Genomic DNA, 27,234 nt, shown 5'->3' with positions numbered 1-27,234 from the left:
CTCTTCTGGATGGCAAATTTTAGGACGCACTTTGTACTACGAAAACCGCCCGACTTGGCACTGGTGCCACCTTGGGTCAGGGAACCATCCTGCCTATCGTAGCTTTTCAGGAGCCAGCCGGTCACTCCCAGCCATAGGTCCCCAGACAAATACCTCGGCCCGTTTCCCTGGCAAACAAAAGTAAGCTGCCCCGCTTCTGGATGGCAGATTGCAGGAGCCACTTTGCACCATCAAACCAGCCCAACTTGACACTGGTGCCACCTTGGCTCTGGGAACCATGCTGCGTAACCCGGATTCTAAGACGACAGGCAGCCACTGCCAGCCACAGGCCTCCAAACAAAATCAACGGCGCTTTTCCCTGGAAAACAAAACTCGCCTGACAACTTTTAGATGGCAGATTGCAGGAGCCAGTTGGTACCATCAAACCAGCCCAACTTGGCACTGGTGCCACCTTGGGTCTGGGAACCATCCTGCCTATTGTTGCTTTTCAGGAGCCAGCCGGTCACTTCTAGCCCTAGGCCCCCAGTCATAAACCTCGGCCCGTTTCCCTGGCACACAAATGTAAGCTACCCCGCTTCAGGATGGCAGATTGCAGGAGCCACTTTTCACCATCAAACCAGCCCGACGTGGCACTGGTGCCACCTTGGGTCTGGGAACCATCCTGCGTATCGTGTGTTCTAAGGAGCCAGCCGGCCACTCCCACCCACAGTCCCCCAAACACAAACAACGGCGCTTTTCCCTGGAAAACAAAACTGGCCTGCCAACTTTTTGATGACAGATTGCCGGAGCCACTTGGTACTATCAAACCAGCCCAACTTGGCACTGGTGCCACCATGGGTCTGGTAACCATCCTGCCTATCGTAGCTTTTCAGGAGCCAGGCGGTCACTCCCAGCCATAGGCCCCCAGACACAAACCTCGGCCCGTTTCCCTGGCAAACAAAAGTAAGCTGCCCCGCTTCTGCATGGCAGATTGCAGGTGCTATTTAGTACTATCAAACCAGCCCGACTTGGCACTGGTGCCACCTCTGGTCTGGGAACCATCCTGCCTATCGTGGATTTTCAGGGGCCAGACGGCCACTATCAGCCATATGCCCCCAAAAACAAACCACGGCCCTTTTCTCTGGTAAACAAAACTCAATTGCCCCTCTTCTGGATGGCAAATTTTAGGACGCACTTTGTACTACGAATACCGCCCGACTTGGCACTAGTGCCACCTTGGGTCAGGGAACCATCCTGCCTATCGTAGCTTTTTAAGGAGCCAGCAGGCCACGCCCAGCCATATAGCCCCAAAAACAAACCACGGACCATTTCTCTTGGAAACAAAAATCCGCTGCCCCGCGTCAGGATGGCAGATTGCAGGAGCCACTTTGCACCATCAAACCACCCCGACTTGGCACTGGTGCCATCTTGGATCTGGGAACCATCCTGCCTATCGTAGCTTTTCAGGAGCCAGGCAGTCACTCCCAGCCATAGGCCCCCAGACAAATACCTCGGCCCGTTTCCCTGGCAAACAAATGTAAGCTGCCCCGCTTCTGGATGGCAGATTGCAGGAGCCACATGGTACTATCAAACCAGGCCAACATGGCACTGGTGCCACCTTGGCTCTGGGAACCATCCTGCCTATCGTGGATTTTCAGGCGCCAGCCGGCCACTCTCAGCCATATGCCCCCAAACACAAACCACGGCCCTTTTCTCTGGTAAACAAAACTCAACTGCCCCTCTTCTGGATGGCAAATTGCAGGACGCACTTGGTACTACGAAAACAGCCCGACTTGGCAGTGATGCCACCTTGAGTCAGGGAACCATCCTGCGTATCGATGTTTTTAAGGAGTCAGCCGGCAACGTCCAGCCATATACCCCCAAAAAAAACCCACGGAACTTTTCTCCAGCAAGCAAAAATCCGCTGCCCCGCGTCTGGATGGCAGATTGCAGGAGCTATTTAGTATTATCAAACCAGCCCGACTTGGCACTGGTGCCACCATGGGTCTGGTCACCATCCTGCCTATCGTAGCTTTTCAGGAGCCAGCCGGTCACTCTCAGCCATAGGCCCCAAACACAAACCACGGCCCTTTTCTCTGGAAAACAAAACTCAACTGCCCCTCTTCTGGATGGCAGATTGCAGGAGCCACTGGGTACTATGAAACCAGCCCTACTTGGCACTGGTGCCACCTTGGGTCTGGGAACCATGCTGCGTATCATGGATTTTCAGGAGCCAGCCGTCCACTGCCAGCCACAGGCCCCGAAACACAAACAACAGCCTTTTTCTCTGGCAAACAAAATTCAGCTGCCCCGCTTCTGGATGGCAGATTGCAGGAACCACTTGGTACTAACAAACCAGCCCGACTTGGCACTGGTGCCACCTTGGGTCTGGGAACCATCCTGCGTATCGTGGATTCTAAGGAGCCAGCTGGCCACTCCCAGCCACAGGCCCCAAAACACACACAACGGCGCTTTTCCCTGGAAAACAAAACTCGCCTGCCAACTTTTTGATGGCAGATTGCAGGAGCCACTTGGTACTATCAAACCAGCCCAACTTGGCACTGGTGCCACCATGGGTCTGGTCACCATCCTGCCTATCGTAGCTTTTCAGGAGCCAGCCGGTCACTCCCAGCCATAGGCCCCCAGACACAAACCTCGGCCTGTTTCCCTGGCACACAAAAGTAAGCTACCGCACTTCTGGATGGCAGATTGCAGGAGCCACTTTGCACCATCAAACCAGCCCAACTTGGCACTGGTGCCACCTTGGCTCTGGGAACCATGCTGTGTAACCCGGATTCTAAGAAGACAGGCAGCCACTGCCAGCCACAGTCCTCCAAACAAAATCAACGGCGCTTTTCCCTGGAAAACAAAACTCGCCTGACAACTTTTAGATGGCAGATTGCAGGAGCCAGTTGGTACCATCAAACCAGCCCAACTTGGCACTGGTGCCACCTTGGGTCTGGGAACCATCCTGCCTATTGTTGCTTTTCAGGAGCCAGCCGGTCACTCCTAGCCCTAGGCCCCCAGTCATAAACCTCGGCCCGTTTCCCTGGCACACAAAAGTAAGCTACCCCGCTTCAGGATGGCAGATTGCAGGAGCCACTTTTCACCATCAAACCAGCCCGACGTGGCACTGGTGCCACCTTGGGTCTGGGAACCATCCTGCGTATCGTGTGTTCTAAGGAGCCAGCCGGCCACTCCCACCAACAGTCCCCCAAACACAAACAACGGCGCTTTTCCCTGGAAAACAAAACTGGCCTGCCAACTTTTTGATGGCAGATTGCAGGAGCCACTTGGTACTATCAAACCAGCCCAACTTGGCACTGGTGCCACCATGGGTCTGGTCACCATCCTGCCTATCGTAGCTTTTCAGGAGCCAGCCGGTCACTCCCAGCCATAGGCCCCCAGACACAAACCTCGGCCCGTTTCCCTGGCAAACAAAAGTAAGCTGCCCCGCTTCTGCATGGCAGATTGCAGGTGCTATTTAGTACTATCAAACCAGCCCGACTTGGCACTGGTGCCACCTCTGGTCTGGGAACCATCCTGCCTATCGTGGATTTTCAGGCGCCAGACGGCCACTATCAGCCATATGCCCCCAAAAACAAACCACGGCCCTTTTCTCTGGTAAACAAAACTCAACTGCCCCTCTTCTGGATGGCAAATTTTAGGACGCACTTTGTACTACGAAAACCGCCCGACTTGGCACTGGTGCCACCTTGGGTCAGGGAACCATCCTGCCTATCGTAGCTTTTTAAGGAGCCAGCAGGCCACGCCCAGCCATATAGCCCCAAAAACAAACCACGGACCATTTCTCTTGGAAACAAAAATCCGCTGCCCCGCGTCAGGATGGCAGATTGCAGGAGCCACGTTGCACCATCAAACCACCCCGACTTGGCACTGGTGCCATCTTGGATCTGGGAACCATCCTGCCTATCTTAGCTTTTCAGGAGCCAGCCGGTTACTCCCAACCATAGGCCCCCAGACAGAAAGCTCTGCCCGTTTCCCTGGCAAACAAAAGTAAGCTACCCCGCTTCTGGATGGCAGATTGCAGGAGCCACTTGGTACTAACAAACCAGCCCAACTTGACACTCGTGCCACTTTGGGTCTGGGAACCATGCTGCGTAACGTAGATTCTAAGGCGCCAGGCGGCCACTCCCAGCCACAGGCCCCCAAATACAAACAACGGCGCTTTTCCCTGGAAAACAAAACTCGCCTGCCAGCTTTTTGATGGCAGATTGCAGGAGCCACTTGGTACTATCAAATCATCCCAACTTGGCACTGGTGCCACTATGGGTCTGGGAACCATCCTGCCAATTGTACCATTTCAGGAGCCAGCCGGTCTCTCCCAGCCATAGGCCCCCATCACAAACCTCGGACCGTTTCCCTGGCACACAAAATTAAGCTGCCCCGCTTCAGGATGGCAGATTGCAGGAGCCACTTTGCACCATCAAACCAGCCCGACGTGGCACTGGTGCCACCTTGGGTCTGGGAACCATCCTGCGTATCGTGTGTTCTAAGGAGCCAGCCGGCCACTCCCAGCCACAGTCCCCCAAACACAAACAACGGCGCTTTTCCCTGGAAAACAAAACTGGCCTGCCAACTTTTTGATGGCAGATTGCAGGAGCCACTTGGTACTATCAAACCAGCCCAACTTGGCACTGGTGCCACCATGGGTCTGGTCACCATCCTGCCTATCGTAGCTTTTCAGGAGCCAGGCGGTCACTCCCAGCCATAGGCCCCCAGACACAAACCTCGGCCCGTTTCCCTGGCAAACAAAAGTAAGCTGCCCCGCTTCTGCATGGCAGATTGCAGGTGCTATTTAGTACTATCAAACCAGCCCGACTTGGCACTGGTGCCACCTCTGGTCTGGGAACCATCCTGCCTATCGTGGATTTTCAGGGGCCAGACGGCCACTATCACCAATATGCCCCCAAAAACAAACCACGGCCCTTTTCTCTGGTAAACAAAACTCAACTGCCCCTCTTCTGGATGGCAAATTTTAGGACGCACTTTGTACTACGAAAACCGCCCGACTTGGCACTGGTGCCACCTTGGGTCAGGGAACCATCCTGCCTATCGTAGCTTTTCAGGAGCCAGCCGGTCACTCCCAGCCATAGGTCCCCAGACAAATACCTCGGCCCGTTTCCCTGGCAAACAAAAGTAAGCTGCCCCGCTTCTGGATGGCAGATTGCAGGAGCCACTTTGCACCATCAAACCAGCCCAACTTGACACTGGTGCCACCTTGGCTCTGGGAACCATGCTGCGTAACCCGGATTCTAAGACGACAGGCAGCCACTGCCAGCCACAGGCCTCCAAACAAAATCAACGGCGCTTTTCCCTGGAAAACAAAACTCGCCTGACAACTTTTAGATGGCAGATTGCAGGAGCCAGTTGGTACCATCAAACCAGCCCAACTTGGCACTGGTGCCACCTTGGGTCTGGGAACCATCCTGCCTATTGTTGCTTTTCAGGAGCCAGCCGGTCACTTCTAGCCCTAGGCCCCCAGTCATAAACCTCGGCCCGTTTCCCTGGCACACAAATGTAAGCTACCCCGCTTCAGGATGGCAGATTGCAGGAGCCACTTTTCACCATCAAACCAGCCCGACGTGGCACTGGTGCCACCTTGGGTCTGGGAACCATCCTGCGTATCGTGTGTTCTAAGGAGCCAGCCGGCCACTCCCACCCACAGTCCCCCAAACACAAACAACGGCGCTTTTCCCTGGAAAACAAAACTGGCCTGCCAACTTTTTGATGACAGATTGCCGGAGCCACTTGGTACTATCAAACCAGCCCAACTTGGCACTGGTGCCACCATGGGTCTGGTAACCATCCTGCCTATCGTAGCTTTTCAGGAGCCAGGCGGTCACTCCCAGCCATAGGCCCCCAGACACAAACCTCGGCCCGTTTCCCTGGCAAACAAAAGTAAGCTGCCCCGCTTCTGCATGGCAGATTGCAGGTGCTATTTAGTACTATCAAACCAGCCCGACTTGGCACTGGTGCCACCTCTGGTCTGGGAACCATCCTGCCTATCGTGGATTTTCAGGGGCCAGACGGCCACTATCAGCCATATGCCCCCAAAAACAAACCACGGCCCTTTTCTCTGGTAAACAAAACTCAATTGCCCCTCTTCTGGATGGCAAATTTTAGGACGCACTTTGTACTACGAATACCGCCCGACTTGGCACTAGTGCCACCTTGGGTCAGGGAACCATCCTGCCTATCGTAGCTTTTTAAGGAGCCAGCAGGCCACGCCCAGCCATATAGCCCCAAAAACAAACCACGGACCATTTCTCTTGGAAACAAAAATCCGCTGCCCCGCGTCAGGATGGCAGATTGCAGGAGCCACTTTGCACCATCAAACCACCCCGACTTGGCACTGGTGCCATCTTGGATCTGGGAACCATCCTGCCTATCGCAGCTTTTCAGGAGCCAGGCAGTCACTCCCAGCCATAGGCCCCCAGACAAATACCTCGGCCCGTTTCCCTGGCAAACAAATGTAAGCTGCCCCGCTTCTGGATGGCAGATTGCAGGAGCCACATGGTACTATCAAACCAGGCCAACATGGCACTGGTGCCACCTTGGCTCTGGGAACCATCCTGCCTATCGTGGATTTTCAGGCGCCAGCCGGCCACTCTCAGCCATATGCCCCCAAACACAAACCACGGCCCTTTTCTCTGGTAAACAAAACTCAACTGCCCCTCTTCTGGATGGCAAATTGCAGGACGCACTTGGTACTACGAAAACAGCCCGACTTGGCAGTGATGCCACCTTGAGTCAGGGAACCATCCTGCGTATCGATGTTTTTAAGGAGTCAGCCGGCAACGTCCAGCCATATACCCCCAAAAAAAACCCACGGAACTTTTCTCCAGCAAGCAAAAATCCGCTGCCCCGCGTCTGGATGGCAGATTGCAGGAGCTATTTAGTATTATCAAACCAGCCCGACTTGGCACTGGTGCCACCATGGGTCTGGTCACCATCCTGCCTATCGTAGCTTTTCAGGAGCCAGCCGGTCACTCTCAGCCATAGGCCCCAAACACAAACCACGGCCCTTTTCTCTGGAAAACAAAACTCAACTGCCCCTCTTCTGGATGGCAGATTGCAGGAGCCACTGGGTACTATGAAACCAGCCCTACTTGGCACTGGTGCCACCTTGGGTCTGGGAACCATGCTGCGTATCATGGATTTTCAGGAGCCAGCCGTCCACTGCCAGCCACAGGCCCCGAAACACAAACAACAGCCTTTTTCTCTGGCAAACAAAATTCAGCTGCCCCGCTTCTGGATGGCAGATTGCAGGAACCACTTGGTACTAACAAACCAGCCCGACTTGGCACTGGTGCCACCTTGGGTCTGGGAACCATCCTGCGTATCGTGGATTCTAAGGAGCCAGCTGGCCACTCCCAGCCACAGGCCCCAAAACACACACAACGGCGCTTTTCCCTGGAAAACAAAACTCGCCTGCCAACTTTTTGATGGCAGATTGCAGGAGCCACTTGGTACTATCAAACCAGCCCAACTTGGCACTGGTGCCACCATGGGTCTGGTCACCATCCTGCCTATCGTAGCTTTTCAGGAGCCAGCCGGTCACTCCCAGCCATAGGCCCCCAGACACAAACCTCGGCCTGTTTCCCTGGCACACAAAAGTAAGCTACCGCACTTCTGGATGGCAGATTGCAGGAGCCACTTTGCACCATCAAACCAGCCCAACTTGGCACTGGTGCCACCTTGGCTCTGGGAACCATGCTGTGTAACCCGGATTGTAAGACGACAGGCAGCCACTGCCAGCCACAGTCCTCCAAACAAAATCAACGGCGCTTTTCCCTGGAAAACAAAACTCGCCTGACAACTTTTAGATGGCAGATTGCAGGAGCCAGTTGGTACCATCAAACCAGCCCAACTTGGCACTGGTGCCACCTTGGGTCTGGGAACCATCCTGCCTATTGTTGCTTTTCAGGAGCCAGCCGGTCACTCCTAGCCCTAGGCCCCCAGTCATAAACCTCGGCCCGTTTCCCTGGCACACAAAAGTAAGCTACCCCGCTTCAGGATGGCAGATTGCAGGAGCCACTTTTCACCATCAAACCAGCCCGACGTGGCACTGGTGCCACCTTGGGTCTGGGAACCATCCTGCGTATCGTGTGTTCTAAGGAGCCAGCCGGCCACTCCCACCAACAGTCCCCCAAACACAAACAACGGCGCTTTTCCCTGGAAAACAAAACTGGCCTGCCAACTTTTTGATGGCAGATTGCAGGAGCCACTTGGTACTATCAAACCAGCCCAACTTGGCACTGGTGCCACCATGGGTCTGGTCACCATCCTGCCTATCGTAGCTTTTCAGGAGCCAGCCGGTCACTCCCAGCCATAGGCCCCCAGACACAAACCTCGGCCCGTTTCCCTGGCAAACAAAAGTAAGCTGCCCCGCTTCTGCATGGCAGATTGCAGGTGCTATTTAGTACTATCAAACCAGCCCGACTTGGCACTGGTGCCACCTCTGGTCTGGGAACCATCCTGCCTATCGTGGATTTTCAGGCGCCAGACGGCCACTATCAGCCATATGCCCCCAAAAACAAACCACGGCCCTTTTCTCTGGTAAACAAAACTCAACTGCCCCTCTTCTGGATGGCAAATTTTAGGACGCACTTTGTACTACGAAAACCGCCCGACTTGGCACTGGTGCCACCTTGGGTCAGGGAACCATCCTGCCTATCGTAGCTTTTTAAGGAGCCAGCAGGCCACGCCCAGCCATATAGCCCCAAAAACAAACCACGGACCATTTCTCTTGGAAACAAAAATCCGCTGCCCCGCGTCAGGATGGCAGATTGCAGGAGCCACGTTGCACCATCAAACCACCCCGACTTGGCACTGGTGCCATCTTGGATCTGGGAACCATCCTGCCTATCTTAGCTTTTCAGGAGCCAGCCGGTTACTCCCAACCATAGGCCCCCAGACAGAAAGCTCTGCCCGTTTCCCTGGCAAACAAAAGTAAGCTACCCCGCTTCTGGATGGCAGATTGCAGGAGCCACTTGGTACTAACAAACCAGCCCAACTTGACACTCGTGCCACTTTGGGTCTGGGAACCATGCTGCGTAACGTAGATTCTAAGGCGCCAGGCGGCCACTCCCAGCCACAGGCCCCCAAATACAAACAACGGCGCTTTTCCCTGGAAAACAAAACTCGCCTGCCAGCTTTTTGATGGCAGATTGCAGGAGCCACTTGGTACTATCAAATCATCCCAACTTGGCACTGGTGCCACTATGGGTCTGGGAACCATCCTGCCAATTGTACCATTTCAGGAGCCAGACGGTCTCTCCCAGCCATAGGCCCCCATCACAAACCTCGGACCGTTTCCCTGGCACACAAAATTAAGCTGCCCCGATTCTGGATGGCAGATTGCAGGAGCCACTTGGTAGTGTCAAAACAGCCCGACTTGGCACTGGTGCCACCTTGGGTCTGGGAACCATCCTGCGTATCGTGGATTCTAAGCAGCCACCCGGCCACTCCGTGCCACAGGCGCCCAAACACAAACAACGGCGCTTTTCCCTGGAAAACAAAACTCGCCTGCCAACATTTTGATGGCAGATTGCAGGAGCCACTTGGTACTATCAAACCAGCCCAACTTGGCACTGGTGCCACCATGGGTCTGCTCACCATCCTGCCTATCGTAGCTTTTCAGGAGCCAGCCGGTCACTCCCAGCCATAAACCCCCAGACACAAACGTCGGCCCGTTTCCCTGGCAAACAAAAGTAAGCTGCCCCGCTTCTGGATGGCAGATTGCAGGAGCCACTTGGTAGTATCAAATTAGCCCAACTTGGCACTGGTGCCATCATGGGTCTGGTAAACATCCTGCCTATCTTAGCTTTTCAGGAGCCGGCCGGTCACTCCCAGCCATAGGCCCCCAGAGAAATACCTCGGCCCGTTTCCCTGGCAAACAAAAGTAAGCTGCCCCTCTTCTGGATGGCAGATTGCAGGAACCACTTGCTACTATCAAACCAGCCCGACTTGGCACTGGTGCCACCTTGGCTCTGGGAACCATGCTGCGTAACCTAGATTCTAAGAGGACCGGCGGACACTCCCAGCCACAGGCCTCTAAACAAAAACAACGGCGCGTTACCCTGGAAAACAATACTCGCCTGCCAACATTTTGATGGCAGATTGCAGGAGCCACTTGGTACTATCAAACCAGCCCAACTTGGCACTGGTGCCACCATGGGTCTGGTCACCATCCTGCCTATCGTAGCTTTTCAGGAGCCAGCCGGTCACTCCCAGCCATAGGCCCCCAGACAAATACCTCGGCCCGTTTCCCTGGCAAACAAAAGTAAGCTGCCCCGCTTCTGGATGGCAGATTGCAGGAGCCACATGGTACTATCAAACCAGGCCAACATGGCACTGGTGCCACCTTGGCTCTGGGAACCATCCTGCCTATCGTGGATTTTCAGGCGCCAGCCGGCCACTCTCAGCCATATGCCCCAAAACACAAACCACGGCCCTTTTCTCTGGTAAACAAAACTCAACTGCCCCTCTTCTGGATGGCAAATTGCAGGAGCCACTTGGTACTACGAAAACAGCCCGACTTGGCAGTGATGCCACCTTGGGTCAGGGAACCATCCTGCGTATCGATGTTTTTAAGGAGTCAGCCGGCAACGTCCAGCCATATACCCCCAAAAAAAACCCACGGAACTTTTCTCCAGCAAGCAAAAATCCTCTGCCCCGCGTCTGGATGGCAGATTGCAGGAGCCACTTGGTACTATGAAATCAGCCGAACATGGCACTGGTGCCACCATGGGTCTGGTCACCATCCTGCCTATCGTAGCTTTTCAGGAGCCAGCCGGTCACTCCCAGCCATAGGCCCCCAGACACAAACCTCGGCCCGTTTCCCTGGCAAACAAAAGTAAGCTGCCCCGCTTCTGGATGGTAGATTGCAGGAACCATTTGCTACAATCAAACCAGCCCAACTTGGCACTGGTGCCACCTCAGGTCTGGGAACCATCCTGCGTATTTTGGATTCTAAGGAGCCAGCCGGCCACTCCCAGCCACAGGCCCCCAAACACAAACAACGGCGCTTTTCCCTGGAAAACAAAACTTGCCTGCCAACATTTTGATGGCAGATTGCAGGAGCCACTTGGTACTATCAAACCAGCCCAACTTGCCACTGGTGCCACCATGGGTCTGGTCACCATCCTGCCTATCGTAGTTTTTCAGGAGCCAGCCGGTCACTCCCTGCCATAGGCCCCCAGACAAAACCTCGGCCCGTTTCCCTGGCAAACAAAAGTAAGCTGCCCCGCTTCTGGATGGCAGATTGCAGGACGCACTTGGTAGTATCAAACCAGCCCAACTTGGCACTGGTGCCACCTCAGGTCTGGGAACCATGCTGCGTATCGTGGATTCTAATTAGCCATCCGGCCACTCCCAGCCACAGGCCCCCAAACAAAAACAACGGCGCTTTTCCCTGGATAACAAACTCGCCTGCCAACTTTTTGATGGCAGATTGCAGGAGCCACTTGGTACTATCAAACCAGCCCAACTTGGCACTGGTGCCACCATGGGTCTGGTCACCATCCTGCCTATCGTAGCTTTTCAGGAGACAGCCGGTCACTCCCAGCCATAGGCCCCCAGACACAAACCTCGGCCCGTTTCCCTGGCAAACAAAAGTAAGCTGCCCCGCTTCTGGATGGCAGATTGCAGGAGCCGCTTGGTACTATCAAACCAGCCCAACTTGGGACTGGTGCCACCTTGGGTCTGGGAACCATGCTGTGTATCGTGGATTCTAAGGAGCCTGCCGGCCACGCCCAGCCACAGGCCCCCAAACACAAACAACGACGCTTTTCCCTGGAAAACAAAACTCGCCTGCCATCTTTTTGATGGCAGATTGCAGGAACCACTTGGTACTATCAAACCAGCCCAACTTGGCACTGGTGCCACCTTGGTTCTGGGAACCATGCTGCGTATCGTGGATTCTAAGGAGCCAGCCGGCCACTCCAGCCACAGGCCCGCAGACACAAACAACAGCACTTTTCCCTGGAAAACAAAACTCGCCTGCCGACTTTTTGATGGCAGATTGCAGGAGCCACTTGGTACTATGAAATCAGCCGAACATGGCACTGGTGCCACCATGGGTCTGGTCACCATCCTGCCTATCGTAGCTTTTCAGTAGCCAGCCGGTCACTACCAGCCATAGGCCCCCTGACACAAAGCTCGGCCCGTTTCCCTGGCAAACAAAAGTAAGCTGCCCCGCTTCTGGATGGCAGATTGCAGGATGCACTTGGTACTATAAAACCAGCCCGACTTGGCACTGGTGCCACCTCAGGTCTGGGAACCATCCTGCGTATCGTGGATTCTAAGGAGCCAGCCGGCCACTCCCAGCCACAGGCCCCCAAACACAAACAACGGCGCTTTTCCCTGGAAAACAAAACTCGCCTGCCGACATTTTGATGGCAGATTGCAGGAGCCACTTGGTACTATCAAACCAGCCCAACTTGGCACTGGTGCCACCATGGGTCTGGTCACCATCCTGCCTATCGTAGCTTTTCAGGAGCCAGCCGGTCACTCCCAGCCATAGGCCCCCAGACACAAAGCTCGGACCGTTTCCCTGGCAAACAAAAGTAAGCTGCCCCGCTTCTGGATGGCAGATTGCAGGAGCCACTTTGCACCATCATACTAGCCCGACTTGGCACTGGTGCCACCTTGGGTCTGGGAACCATCCTGCGTATCGTGGATTCTAAGCAGCCAGCCGGCCACTCCCAGCCACAGGCCCCCAAACACAAACAACGGCGCTTTTCCCTGGAAAATAAAAACTCGCCTGCCAAATTTTGACGGCAGATTGCAGGAGCCACTTGGTACTATCAAATCAGCCCAACTTGGGACTGGTGCCACCATGGGTCTGGTCACCATCCTGCCTATCGTAGCTTTTCAGGAGCCAGCCGGTCACTCTCAGCCATAGGCCCCCAGACAAAAACCACGGCCCGTTTCCCTGGCAAACAAAAGTAAGCTGCCCTGCTTCTGGATGGCAGATTGCAGGAACCACTTGGTACTATCAAACCAGCAAAACTTGGCACTGGTGCCACCTTGGGTCTGGATACCATGCTGCGTATCGTGGATTCTAAGGAGCCAGCCGGCCACTCCCAGCCACAGGCCCCCAAACACAAACAACGGCGCTTTTCCCTGGAAAACAAAACTCTCCTGCCAACTTTTTGATGGCAGATTGCAGGAGCCACTTGGTTTTATCAAATCAGCCCAACTTGGCACTGGTGCCACCATGGGTCTGGTCACCATCCTGCCTATCTTAGCTTTTCAGGAGCCAGCCGGTCACTCCCCGCCATAGGCCCCCAGACAAAAAGCTCGGCCCGTTTCCCTGGCAAACAAAAGTAAGCTACCCCGCTTCAGGATGGCAGATTGCAGGAGCCACTTTGCACCATCAAACTAGCCCGACTTGGCACTGGTGCCACCTCTGGTCTGGGAACCATCGTGCTTATCGTGGATTCTAATTAGCCAGCCGGCCACTCCCTACCACAGGCCCCCAAACAAAAACAACGGCGCTTTTCCCTGGAAAACAAAACTCGCCTACCAACTATTTGATGGCAGATTACAGGAGCCACTTGGTACTATCAAACCAGCCCAACTTGGCACTGGTGCCACCATGGGTCTGGTCACAATCCTGCCTATCGTAACTTTTCAGGAGCCAGCCGGTCACTCCCAGCCATAGGTCCCCAGTCACAAACCTCGGCCCGTTTCCCTGGCAAACAAAAGTAAGCTGCCCCGCTTCTGGATGGCAGTTTGCAGGAGCCACTTGGGACTATCAAACCAGTCCGACTTGGCACTGGTGCCACCTCTGGTCTGGGACCCATCCTGCGTATCGTGGATTCTAAGGAGCCAGTCGGCCACTCCCAGCCACAGGCCCCCAAACACAAACAACGGCCCGTTTCCGTGGCAAACACAAGTAAGCTGCCCCGCTTCTGGATGGCAGATTGCAGGAACCACTTGGTAGTATCAAACCAGCACAACTTGGCACTGGTGGCACCTCTTGTCTGGTAACCATGCTGCGTATCGTGGTTTCTAAGGAGCCAGCCGGGCACTCCCAACCACAGGCCCCCAAACAAAAACAACGGCGCTTTTCCCTGGATAACAAACTCGCCTGCCAACTTTTTGATGGCAGATTGCAGGAGCCACTTGGTACTATCAAACCAGCCCAACTTGGCACTGGTGCCACCATGGGTCTGGTCACCATCCTGCCTATCGTAGCTTTTCAGGAGACAGCCGGTCACTCCCAGCCATAGGCCCCCAGACACAAACCTCGGCCCTTTTCCCAGGCAAACAAAAGTAAGTTAACCCGCTTCTGGATGGCAGATTGCAGGAGCCGCTTTTCACCATCAAACTAGCCCGACTTGGCACTGGTGTCACCTCTGGTCTGGGAACCATCCTGCCTGTCGTGGATTCTAATTAGCCAGCCGGCCACTCCCAGCCACAGGCCCCCAAACAAAAACAACGGCGCTTTTCCCTGGAAAACAAAACTCGCCTGCCAACTTTTTGATGGCAGATTGCAGGAGCCACTTGGTACTATCAAACCAGCCCAACTTGGCACTGGTGCCACCATGGGTCTGGTCACCATCCTGCCTATCGTAGCCTTTCAGGAGCCAGCCGGTCACTCCCAGCCATAGGCCCCCAGACACAAACCTCGGCCCGTTTCCCTGGCATACAAAAGTAAGCTGCCCCGCTTCTGGATGGCAGATTGCAGGAACCACTTGGTACTATCAAACCAGCCCAACTTGGGACTGGTGCCACCTTGGGTCTGGGAACCATGCTGTGTATCGTGGATTCTAAGGAGCCTGCCGGCCACGCCCAGCCACAGGCCCCCAAACACAAACAACGACGCTTTTCCCTGGAAAACAAAACTCGCCTGCCATCTTTTTGATGGCAGATTGCAGGAACCACTTGGTACTATCAAACCAGCCCAACTTGGCACTGGTGCCACCTTGGTTCTGGGAACCATGCTGCGTATCGTGGATTCTAAGGAGCCAGCCGGCCACTCCAGCCACAGGCCCGCAGACACAAACAACAGCACTTTTCCCTGGAAAACAAAACTCGCCTGCCGACTTTTTGATGGCAGATTGCAGGAGCCACTTGGTACTATGAAATCAGGCGAACATGGCACTGGTGCCACCATGGGTCTGGTCACCATCCTGCCTATCGTAGCTTTTCAGTAGCCAGCCGGTCACTCCCAGCCATAGGCCCCCTGACACAAATCTCGGCCCGTTTCCCTGGCAAACAAAAGTAAGCTGCCCCGCTTCTGGATGGCAGATTGCAGGATGCACTTGGTACTATAAAACCAGCCCGACTTGGCACTGGTGCCACCTCAGGTCTGGGAACCATCCTGCGTATCGTGGATTCTAAGGAGCCAGCCGGCCACTCCCAGCCACAGGCCCCCAAACACAAACAACGGCGCTTTTCCCTGGAAAACAAAACTCGCCTGCCGACATTTTGATGGCAGATTGCAGGAGCCACTTGGTACTATCAAACCAGCCCAACTTGGCACTGGTGCCACCATGGGTCTGGTCACCATCCTGCCTATCGTAGCTTTTCAGGAGCCAGCCGGTCACTCCCAGCCATAGGCCCCGAGACACAAAGCTCGGACCGTTTCCCTGGCAAACAAAAGTAAGCTGCCCCGCTTCTGGATGGCAGATTGCAGGAGCCACTTTGCACCATCATACTAGCCCGACTTGGCACTGGTGCCACCTTGGGTCTGGGAACCATCCTGCGTATCGTGGATTCTAAGCAGCCAGCCGGCCACTCCCAGCCACAGGCCCCCAAACACAAACAACGGCGCTTTTCCCTGGAAAATAAAAACTCGCCTGCCAAATTTTGACGGCAGATTGCAGGAGCCACTTGGTACTATCAAATCAGCCCAACTTGGGACTGGTGCCACCATGGGTCTGGTCACCATCCTGCCTATCGTAGCTTTTCAGGAGCCAGCCGGTCACTCTCAGCCATAGGCCCCCAGACAAAAACCACGGCCCGTTTCCCTGGCAAACAAAAGTAAGCTGCCCTGCTTCTGGATGGCAGATTGCAGGAACCACTTGGTACTATCAAACCAGCAAAACTTGGCACTGGTGCCACCTTGGGTCTGGATACCATGCTGCGTATCGTGGATTCTAAGGAGCCAGCCGGCCACTCCCAGCCACAGGCCCCCAAACACAAACAACGGCGCTTTTCCCTGGAAAACAAAACTCTCCTGCCAACTTTTTGATGGCAGATTGCAGGAGCCACTTGGTTTTATCAAATCAGCCCAACTTGGCACTGGTGCCACCATGGGTCTGGTCACCATCCTGCCTATCTTAGCTTTTCAGGAGCCAGCCGGTCACTCCCCGCCATAGGCCCCCAGACAAAAAGCTCGGCCCGTTTCCCTGGCAAACAAAAGTAAGCTACCCCGCTTCAGGATGGCAGATTGCAGGAGCCACTTTGCACCATCAAACTAGCCCGACTTGGCACTGGTGCCACCTCTGGTCTGGGAACCATCCTGCGTATCGTGGATTCTAATTAGCCAGCCGGCCACTCCCTACCACAGGCCCCCAAACAAAAACAACGGCGCTTTTCCCTGGAAAACAAAACTCGCCTACCAACTATTTGATGGCAGATTACAGGAGCCACTTGGTACTATCAAACCAGCCCAACTTGGCACTGGTGCCACCATGGGTCTGGTCACAATCCTGCCTATCGTAACTTTTCAGGAGCCAGCCGGTCACTCCCAGCCATAGGTCCCCAGTCACAAACCTCGGCCCGTTTCCCTGGCAAACAAAAGTAAGCTGCCCCGCTTCTGGATGGCAGTTTGCAGGAGCCACTTGGGACTATCAAACCAGTCCGACTTGGCACTGGTGCCACCTCTGGTCTGGGACCCATCCTGCGTATCGTGGATTCTAAGGAGCCAGTCGGCCACTCCCAGCCACAGGCCCCCAAACACAAACAACGGCCCGTTTCCGTGGCAAACAAAAGTAAGCTGCCCCGCTTCTGGATGGCAGATTGCAGGAACCACTTGGTAGTATCAAACCAGCACAACTTGGCACTGGTGGCACCTCTTGTCTGGTAACCATGCTGCGTATCGTGGTTTCTAAGGAGCCAGCCGGGCACTCCCAACCACAGGTCCCCAAACACAAACAATGGCGTTTTTCCCTGGAAAACAAAACTCGCCTGCCAACTTTTTGATGGCAGATTGCAGGAGCCACTTGGTACTATCAAACCAGCCCAACTTGGCACTGGTGCCACCATGGGTCTGGTCACCATCCTGCCTATCGTAGCTTTTCAGGAGCCAGCCGGTCACTCCCTGCCATAGGCCCCGAGACAGAAAGCCCGGCCCGTTTCCCTGGCAAACAAAAGTAAGCTGCCCCGCTTCTGGATGGCAGATTGCAGGAGCCACTTTGTACTATCAAACCAGCCCGACTTGGCACTGGTGCCACCTCTGGTCTGGGAACCATGCTGCGTATCGTGGATTTTAAGGAGCCAGTCGGCCACTCCCAGCCATATGCCTCCAAACACAAACAACGGTCCATTTCCCTGGCAAACAAAAGTAAGCTGCCCCGCTTCTGGATGTCAGATTGCAGGAACCACTTCTTGCCAAGTTGGGGTGGTTTGATAGTACCAAGTGGCTCCTGCAATCTGCCATCAAAAAGTTGGCAAGCGAGTTTTGTTTTCCAGGGAAAAGCGCCGTTGTTTGTGTTTGGGGGCCTGTGGCTGGGAGTGGCCAGCTGTCTCCTTAGAATCCACGATACGCAGGATGGGTCCCAGACCAGAGGTGGCACCAGTGCCAAGTCGGGCTGGTTTGATGGTGCAAAGTGACTCCTGCAATCTGCCATCCAGAAGCGGGGTAGCTTACTTTTGTTTGCCAGGGAAACGGGTAGAGCTTTGTGTCTGGGGGCCTATGGCTGGGAGTGACCGGCTGGCTCCTGAAAAGCTACGATAGGCAGGATGGTGACCAGACCCATGGTGGCACCAGTGCCAAGTTGGGCTGGTTTGATAGTACCAAGTGGCTCCTGCAATCTGCCATCAAAAAGTTGGCAGGTGAGTTTTGTTTTCCAGGGAAAAGCACCGTTGTTTGTGTTTGGGGGCCTGTGGCTGGGAGTGGCCAGCTGGCTCCTTAGAATCCACGATACGCAGGATGGTTCCCAGACCAGAGGTTGCACCAGTGCCAAGTCGGGCTGGTTTTATAGTACCAAGTGCATCCTGCAATCTGCCATCCAGAAGCGGGGCTGCTTACTTTTGTTTGCCAGGGAAACGGGCCGAGATATTTGTCTGGGGGCCTATGGCTGGGAGTGAGCGGCTGGCTCCTGAAAAGCTACGATAGGCAGGATGGTGACCAGACCCATGGTGGCACCAGTGCCAAGTTGGGCTGGTTTGATAGTACCAAGTGGCTCCTGCAATCTGCCATCAAAAAGTTGTCAGGCGACTTTTGTTTTCCAGGGAAAAGCGCCGTTGTTCTTGTTTAGAGGCCTGTGGCTGGGAGTGGCCGGCTGCCTCCTTTGAACCCAGGATACGCAGGATGGTTCCCAGAGCCAAGGTGGCACCAGTGCCAAGTTGGGCTGGTTTGATAGTACCAAGTGGCTCCTGCAATCTGCCATCCAGAAGCGGGTCAGCTTACTTTTGTTTGCCAGGGAAACGGGCCGAGGTTTGTGTCTGGGGGCCAATGGCTGGGAGTGACCGGCTGGCTACTGAAAAGCTACGATAGGCAGGATGGTTACCAGACTCATGGTGGCACCAGTGCCAAGTCGGGCTGGTTTGATAATACTAAATAGCTCCTGAAATCTGCCATTCAGACGCGGGGCAGCGGATTTTTGTTTGCTGGAGAAAAGTTCCGTGGTTATTTTTTGGGGGTATATGGCTCGACGTGGCCGGCTGGCTCCTTAAAAAGATCGATACGCAGGATTGTTCCCTGACCCAAGGTGGCATCACTGCCAAGTCGGGCTGTTTTCGTAGTACCAAGTGCGTCTTGCAATTTGCCATCCAGAAGAGGGGCAGTTGAGTTTTGTTTGCCAGAGCAAAGGGCCGGGGTATGTGTTTGGGGGCATATGGCTGAGAGTGGCCGGCTGGCCCCTGAAAATCCACGATAGGCAGGATGGTTCCCAGAGCCAAGGTGGCACCAGTGCCATGTTGGCCTGGTTTGATAGTACCATGTGGCTGCTGTAATCTGCCATCCAGAAGCGGGGCAGCTTACTTTTGTTTGCCAGGGAAACGGGCCGAGATATTTGTCTGGGGGCCTATGGCTGGGAGTGACCGGCTGGCTCCTGAAAAGCTACGATAGGCAGGATGGTGACCAGACCCATGGTGGCACCAGTGCCAAGTTGGGCTGGTTTGATAGTACCAAGTGGCTCCTGCAATCTGCCATCAAAAATTTGGCAGGCGAGTTTTGTTTTCCAGGGAAAAGCGCCGTTGTTTTTGTTTAGAGGCCTGTGGCTGGGAGTGGCCGCCTGTCCTCGTAGAATCTACGTTACGCAGCATGGTTCCCAGAGCCAAGGTGGCACGAGGGCCAAGTCGGGCAGGTTTGATAGTACCAAATGCATCCTGCAATCTGCCATCCAAAAGCGGGGCAGTTTACTTTTGTTTGCCAGGGAAACGGGCCGAGGTTTGTGTCTGGGGGCCTATGGCAGGGAGTGACCGGCTGGCTCCTGAAAAGCTATGATAGGCAGGATGTTTACCAGACCCATGGTGGCACCAGTGCCAAGTTGGGCTGATTTGATAGTACCAAGTGGCTCCTGCAATCTGCCATCCAGAATCGGGGCAGCTTACTTTTGTTTTCCAGGGAAACGGGCCGAGGTTTGTGTCTGGGGGTCTATGGCTGGGAGTGACCGGCTGGCTCCTGAAAAGCTACGATAGGCAGGATGGTGACCAGACCCATGGTGGCACCAGTGCCAAGTTGGGCTGGTTTGATAGCACCAAGTGGCTCCTGCAATCTGCCATCAAAATGTTGGCAGGCGAGTTTTGTTTTCCAGGGAAAAGCGCCGTTGTTTGTGTTTGGGCGCCTGTGGCTCAGAGTGGCCGGGTGGCTGCTTAGAATCCACGATACGCAGGATGGTTCCCAGACCCAAGGTGGCACCAGTGCCAAGTCGGGCTGGTTTGACACTACCAAGTGGCTCCTGCGATCTGCCATCCAGAATCGGGGCAGCTTAATTTTGTTTGCCAGGGAAACGGTCCGAGGTTTGTGTCTGGGGGCCTATGGCTGGGAGTGACCGGCTGGCTCCTGAAAAGCTACAATAGGCAGGATGGTTCCCAGAACCATAGTGGCACCAGTGCCAAGTTGGGATGATTTGATAGTACCAAGTGGCTCCTGCAATCTGCCATCCAGACGCGGGGCAGCGGATTTTTGTTTCCATGAGAAATGGTCCGTGGTTTGTTTTTGGGGGTATATGGCTGGGCGTGGCCGGCTGGCTCCTTAAAAAGCTCGATATGCAGGATGGTTCCCTGACACAAGGTGGCACCAGTGCCACGTCGGGCGGTTTTCGTAGTACAAAGTGCGTCCTAAAATTTGCCATCCAGAAGAGGGGCAGTTGAGTTTTGTTTGCCAGAGAAAAGGGCCGTGGTTTGTTTTTGGGGGCATATGGCTGAGAGTGGCCGGCTGGCCCCTGAAAATCCACGATAGGCAGGATGGTTCCCAGACCAGAGGTGTCACCAGTGCCAAGTCGGGCTGGTTTGATAGTACTAAATAGCTCCTGCAATCTGCCATGCAGAAGCGGGGCAGCTTACTTTTGTTTGCCAGGGAAACGGGCCGAGGTTTGTGTCTGGGGGCCTATGGCTGGGTATGACCGGCTGGCTCCTGAAAAGCTACGATAGGCAGGATGGTGACCAGACCCATGGTGGCACCAGTGCCAAGTTGGGCTGGTTTGATAGTACCAAGTGGCTCCGGCAATCTGCCATCAAAAAGTTGGCAGGCGAGTTTTGTTTTCCAGGGAAAAGCGCCGTTGTTTGTGTTTGGGGGCCTGTGGCTGGGAGTGGCCAGCTGGCTCCTTAGAACCCACGATACGCAGGATGGTTCCCAGACCAGAGGTGGCACCAGTGCCAAGTTTGGCTGGTTTGATGGTGCAAAGTGGCTCCTGCAATCTGCCATCCAGAAGCGGGGTAGCTTACTTTTGTTTGCCAGGGAAACGGGCCGAAATATTTATCTAGGGGGCTCTGGCTGGGGGTGGCTGGCTGGCACCTGAAAAGCTACGATAGGCAGGATGGTGACCAGACCCATGGTGGCACCAGTGCCAAGTTGGGCTGGTTTGATAGTACCAAGTGGCTCCTGCAATCTGCCATCAAATGTTTGGCAGGCGAGTTTTGTTTTCCAGGGAAAAGCACCGTTGTGTGTGTTTTGGGCGCCTGTGGCTGGAGTGGCCAGCTGGCTCCTTAGAATCCACGATACGCAGGATGGTTCCCAGACCCAAGGTGGCACCAGTGCCAAGTCGGGCTGGTTTGTTAGTAACAAGTGGTTCCTGCAATCTGCCATCCAGAAGCGGGGCAGCTGAATTTTGTTTGCCAGAGAAAAAGGCTGTTGTTTGTGTTTCGGGGCCTGTGGCTGGCAGTGGACGGCTGGCTCCTGAAAATCCATGATGCGCAGGATGGTTCCCAGACCCAAGGTGGCACCAGTGCCAAGTCGGGCTGGTTTGATACTACCAAGTGCGTCCTGCAATCTGCCATCCAGAAGCGGGGCAGCTTAATTTTGTTTGCCAGGGAAACGGGCCGTGGGTTTTGTATGGGGGCCTATGGCTGAGAGTGGCCGGCTGGCTCCTGAAAATCCACGCTAGGCAGCATGGTTCCCAGATGCAAGGTGGCACCAGTGCCAAGTCCGGCTGGTTTGATGGTGCAAAGTGGCTCCTGCAATCTGCCATCCAGAAGCGGGGCAGCTGATTTTTGTTTGCCAGAGAAAAATTCCGTGGATTGTTTTTGGGGGCATATTGCTGGGAGTGGCCGGCTGGCTCCTTAAAATGCTCGATACGCATGATGGTTCCCAGGCCCAAGGTGTCACCACTACCAAGTCGGCCTGCGGTTTTAGTATCAAGTTCATCCTGCAATTTGCCATCCAGAAGAGGGGCAGTTGAGTTTTGTTTGCCAGAGAAACGGGCCGAGGTTTCTGTTTGGGGACATATGGCTGAGAGTGGCCGGGTGGCCCCTGAATATCCACGATACACAGCATGGTTCCCAGATCCAAGGTGGCACCAGTGCCAAGTTGGGCTGGTTTGATAGTCCCAAGTGTCTCCTGCAATCTGCCATCCAGAAGCGGGGCAGCTTACTTTTGTTTGCCAGAGAAATAGGCCTAGGTTTTTGTCTGGGGGCCTGTGGCTAGGAGTGGCCGGCTGGCTCCTTAGAATCCACGATACGCAGGATGTTTCCCAGACCCAAGGTGGCACCAGTGCCAAGTCGGGCTGGTTTGATAGTACCAAGTGGCTCCTGCAAACTCCATCAAAATGTTGGCAGACGTGTTTTGTTTTCCAGGGAACAGCGCCGTTGATTTTGTTTGGGGACCTGTGGCTGGGAGTGGCCGGCTGGCTCCTTAGAATCCACGATACGCAGGATGGTTCCCAGACCCAAGGTGGCACCAGTGCCAAGTCGGGCTGGTTTGATTACACCAAGTGGCTCCTGCAATCTGCCATCCAGAAGTGAGGCAGCTAAGTTTTGTTTGCCAGAAAAAAGGGCCGTGGTTTTTGTTGGGGGCCTGTGGCTGGGAGTAGCCGGCTGGCTCCTTAAAATCCACGCTAGGCAGCATGGTTCCCAGACCCAAGGTGGCACCAGTGCCAAGTAGGGCTGGTTTCATAGTACCAAGTGGCTCCTGCAATCTGCCATCCAGAAGCGGTGCAGTTGAGTTTTGTTTGCCAGAGAAAAGGGCCGTGGGTTGTGTTTGGGGGCATATGGCTGGGAGTGGCCGGCTGTCTCATTAAAAAGATCAATACGCAGGATGGTTCCCAGACCCAAGGTGGCACCAGTGCCAAGTCGGGCTGTTTTTATAGTACCAAGTGCGTCCTGCAATTTGCCATCCAGAAGAGGGGCAGTGGAGTTTTGTTTGCCAGAGAATAGCGCCGTTGTTTGTGTTTGGGGGCTTGTGGCTGGGAGTGGCCGACTGGCGCCGTAGAATCTGTGTTACGCAGCATGGTTCCCAGACCAGAGGTGGCACCAGTGCCAAGTTGGGCTGGTTTGATAGTACCAAGTGGCTCCTGCAATCTGCCATCCAGAAGCGGGGCAGCTTACTTTTGTTTGCCAGGGAAACGGGCCGAGGTTTGTGACTGGGGACCTATGGCTGGGAGTGACCGGCTGGCTCCTGAAAAGCTACGATAGGCAGGATGGTGACCAGACCCATGGTGGCACCAGTGCCAAGTTGGGCTGGTTTGATAGTACCAAGTGGCTCCTGCAATCTGCCATCAAAAAGTTGTCAGGCGAGTTTTGTTTTCCAGGGAAAAGCGCCGTTGTTTGTATTTGGGGGCCTGTGGCTGGGAGTGGCCGGCTGGCTCCTTTGAACCCACCATACGCAGGATGGTTCCCAGACCCAAGGTGGCACCAGTGCCAAGTCGGGCTGGTTTGATACTACCAAGTGCGTCCTGCAATCTGCCATCCAGAAGCGGGGCAGCTTAATTTTGTTTGCCAGGGAAACGGGCCGTGGGTTTTGTTTGGGGGCCTATGGCTGAGAGTGGCCGGCTGGCTCCTGAAAATCCACGCTAGGCAGCATGGTTCCCAGATGCAAGGTGGCACCAGTGCCAAGTCGGGCTGGTTTGATGGTGCAAAGTGGCTCCTGCAATCTGCCATCCAGGAGCGGGGCAGCTGATTTTTGTTTGCCAGAGAAAAATTCCGTGGATTGTTTTTGGGGGCATATTGCTGGGAGTGGCCGGCTGGCTCCTTAAAATGCTCGATACGCATGATGGTTCCCAGGTCCAAGGTGTCACCACTACCAAGTCGGCCTGCGGTTTTAGTATCAAGTTCATCCTGCAATTTGCCATCCAGAAGAGGGGCAGTTGAGTTTTGTTTGCCAGAGAAACGGGCCGAGGTTTCTGTTTGGGGACATATGGCTGAGAGTGGCCGGCTGGCCCCTGAATATCCACGATACACAGCATGGTTCCCAGATCCAAGGTGGCACCAGTGCCAAGTTGGGCTGGTTTGATAGTACCAAGTGTCTCCTGCAATCTGCCATCCAGAAGCGGGGCAGCTTACTTTTGTTTGCCAGAGAAATAGGCCTAGGTTTTTGTCTGGGGGCCTGTGGCTAGGAGTGGCCGGCTGGCTCCTAAGAATCCACGATACGCAGGATGTTTCCCAGACCCAAGGTGGCACCAGTGCCAAGTCGGGCTGGTTTGATAGTACCAAGTGGCTCCTGCAAACTCCATCAAAAAGTTGGCAAGCGTGTTTTGTTTTCCAGGGAACAGCGCCGTTGATTTTGTTTGGGGGCCTGTGGCTGGGAGTGGCCGGCTGGCTCCTTAGAATCCACGATACGCAGGATGGTTCCCAGACCCAAGGTGGCACCAGTGCCAAGTCGGGCTGGTTTGATTACACCAAGTGGCTCCTGCAATCTGCCATCCAGAAGTGAGGCAGCTAAGTTTTGTTTGCCAGAAAAAAGGGCCGTGGTTTTTGTTGGGGGCCTGTGGCTGGGAGTGGCCGGCTGGCTCCTTAGAATCCACCATACGCAGGATGGTTCCCAGACCCAAGGTGGCACCAGTGCCAAGTCGGGCTGGTTTGATAGTCCCAAGTGGCTCCTGCAAACTGCCATCCAGAAGCGGGGCAGCTGAGTTTTGTTTGCCAGGGAAATGGGCCGTTGTTTGTGTTTGGGGGCCTGTGGCTGGGAGTGTTCGGCTGGTTCCTGAATATGTACGATACGCAGGATTGTTCCCAGACCCAAGGTGGCACCAGTGCCAAGTCGGGCTGGTTTGATGGTGCAAAGTGGCTCCTGCAATCTGCCATCCAGAAGCGGGGCAGCTTACTTTTGTTTGCCAGGGAAACGGGCCGAGGTTTGTGTTTGGGGGCCTATGGCTGAGAGTGACCGGCTGGCTCCTGAAAAGCTACAATAGGCAGGATGGTGACCAGACCCATGGTGGCACCAGTGCCAAATTGGGCTGGTTTGATAGTACCAAGTGGTTCCTGCAATCTGCCATCCAGAAGCAGGGCAGCTGAGTTTTGTTTGCCAGAGAAAAGGGCCTTGGTTTGTGTTTGGGGGCATATGGCTGGGTGTGGCCAGCTGGCTCCTTAAAATGCACGATATGCAACATGGCTCCCAGACCCAAGGTGGCACCAGTGCCAAGTTGGGCTGGTTTGATAGTACCAAGTGGCTCCTGCAATCTTCCATGATCACGTGGAGAAATACTTTCTGGTTTCAGCCTCATGCTCTTTCTTCTCTCCCTCAACTTCTCTATCACCTCTCATCTGGTTCACATGCGCTGTCTTCAAGGTCCACAGGCTACTTTTCACAGAATCTTCTGGCCTGATGAAGTAAGAATGATGAATAGAACAGAGCTGGGATCTATTTTCCAGTTTGGATAAAATGCATTCTGCACACAAATCCAAGGAGAACGGGCTGCCCCGATGCCCAGAAAATCTTTCACTCCTGCTAGTGTTCTACGTCAACCGCAACTTAGTCTGAAAGAAAAGCTTTTTCTCTGAGAGCATCTGAGAGGTTTGCATGAAGCACTGATATCTGACATATGCAATTTTGAATAGGAGAGGAAAAAGAAAATGGCAAGGAGTTTTTAATTTTAGTGGTTTCAATTTTAATTTCCGTGCACTTTTTCAAAACTTGTCAGCTCAAATGCCCATCAACATCTTTTAGTCATCTGTAAGTCAGTATTCATATAAAATGTGCTTCAAATCCAAAGAATTTCAAATTTGCACTCCAAGCTTCTATGCCTAGATTTATGATTTCCTACACATATTAGATGAAAGGAAGGCCTTTTTTACTGTGGGAGTGCTGGAACACTGGAACAGGTTGCCCAGAGAAGTTGTGGGTGTCCCATCCCTGAAAGTATTCAAGGTCACCTTGGACGGGGCTTGGAGCAGCAACAAAGGAGAAGCTTGATGGTAGAGAAACAAAGTTGGACTATAGAAGAAACTCGGATTGAAGTATAGGATCAAGTTTTCTCTCAGCTCTTGGGGTAAATTCAAAGTTGTACAAAATGACATTTATCTGTGCTATTCACTACTGTAACAGAAAGTTTCATGAAAACTGTACAGAAGATAGTAAATTTTAAAAGAGATAAGAATTACAGCATAAAATCCATGGGATAGGTTACAACATGAGACACTCTCTAAGAGAAAATCTCTGTGTTTCAGCACTTCATCGGGGTAAGATTTCATGAAGTGCCAAAGAAGGCGGCAAAATATCATTCGGGACATTATTTACTGGAATTCAGCCTGGCCATTAGTAGGAACTGCCTTTGAACATATCATGTAGATATACCACACACGCTTTCCCTTCACTGAAAAATTACTGTTTACAACAAATAAGCAATTGACGATCAAAATTGATTGAAAGCATCTTAAACATGTCAAGTATTTCATTGTAGATGATCTGTGATCCAAATGCTTCTTCCACCTTCGAGAGGGACAGAAGAATTCTTCCATATCATGATGGTTTAAAATTGTATCAACCAATGTTTTCTGCTGAAAAGATATCATCTATTTTTTTCTATTTTTGGAAGAAAATATTCCTAGACATACAACAGGTGAGAACTAAGTAATTTTAAAGAAACAAATGAAATGAAAATATTCTGTAAATAGAATGAAATGAAAAGCTGTGTTTTAAATAGGAGCTAAATATTAAACAGAATTTTTGTACCAGGCATTTGAATTACTGCACCAGCTCTTTTGCCCATCAAGAGAGGCATTTAGCATTTCAGTCTTTTCCAAGGTGTTCATGATCTGCTATGCTGATCTCTGTGTGTGCCTAGGTGTGTGTGGAGGGGGGGGCATATGAAGGGGAGTGTGTATGTTTGCTTTACAATTGTTGTGGCAGATTCATGCCTCAGCTCCACATTTTGTTTTAAAAAGGTCACACCGAGTGGATATGAAGTTTACTATCAACAAGAGATCGATTCCCAAATCATCCATTTGACTCTCCCTTATAAATCATGTGCTTTGTTGCATATTTTATCAAATATACTTTCAAGCCAGATGGAGGAAGGAGGATGTGGGAATCCCTCCACCATCTTGCAACTTTTATGTAAGTAGGTTTTCAAGAAAATCATCATTTCTCTTTTAAATATGTCTGGAACAGGCATGATGGTAGTGTCAACCTGTTGGAGTTTTTGTTGCTGGAAGAAGTTGTACAAAAGGATTGGT

Source organism: Melospiza melodia, chromosome 2 (genome assembly GCF_035770615.1).
Source record: "Melospiza melodia melodia isolate bMelMel2 chromosome 2, bMelMel2.pri, whole genome shotgun sequence".
Taxonomy (NCBI): Eukaryota; Metazoa; Chordata; class Aves; order Passeriformes; family Passerellidae; genus Melospiza; species Melospiza melodia.
Note: the sequence above shows the minus strand (reverse complement) of the source record.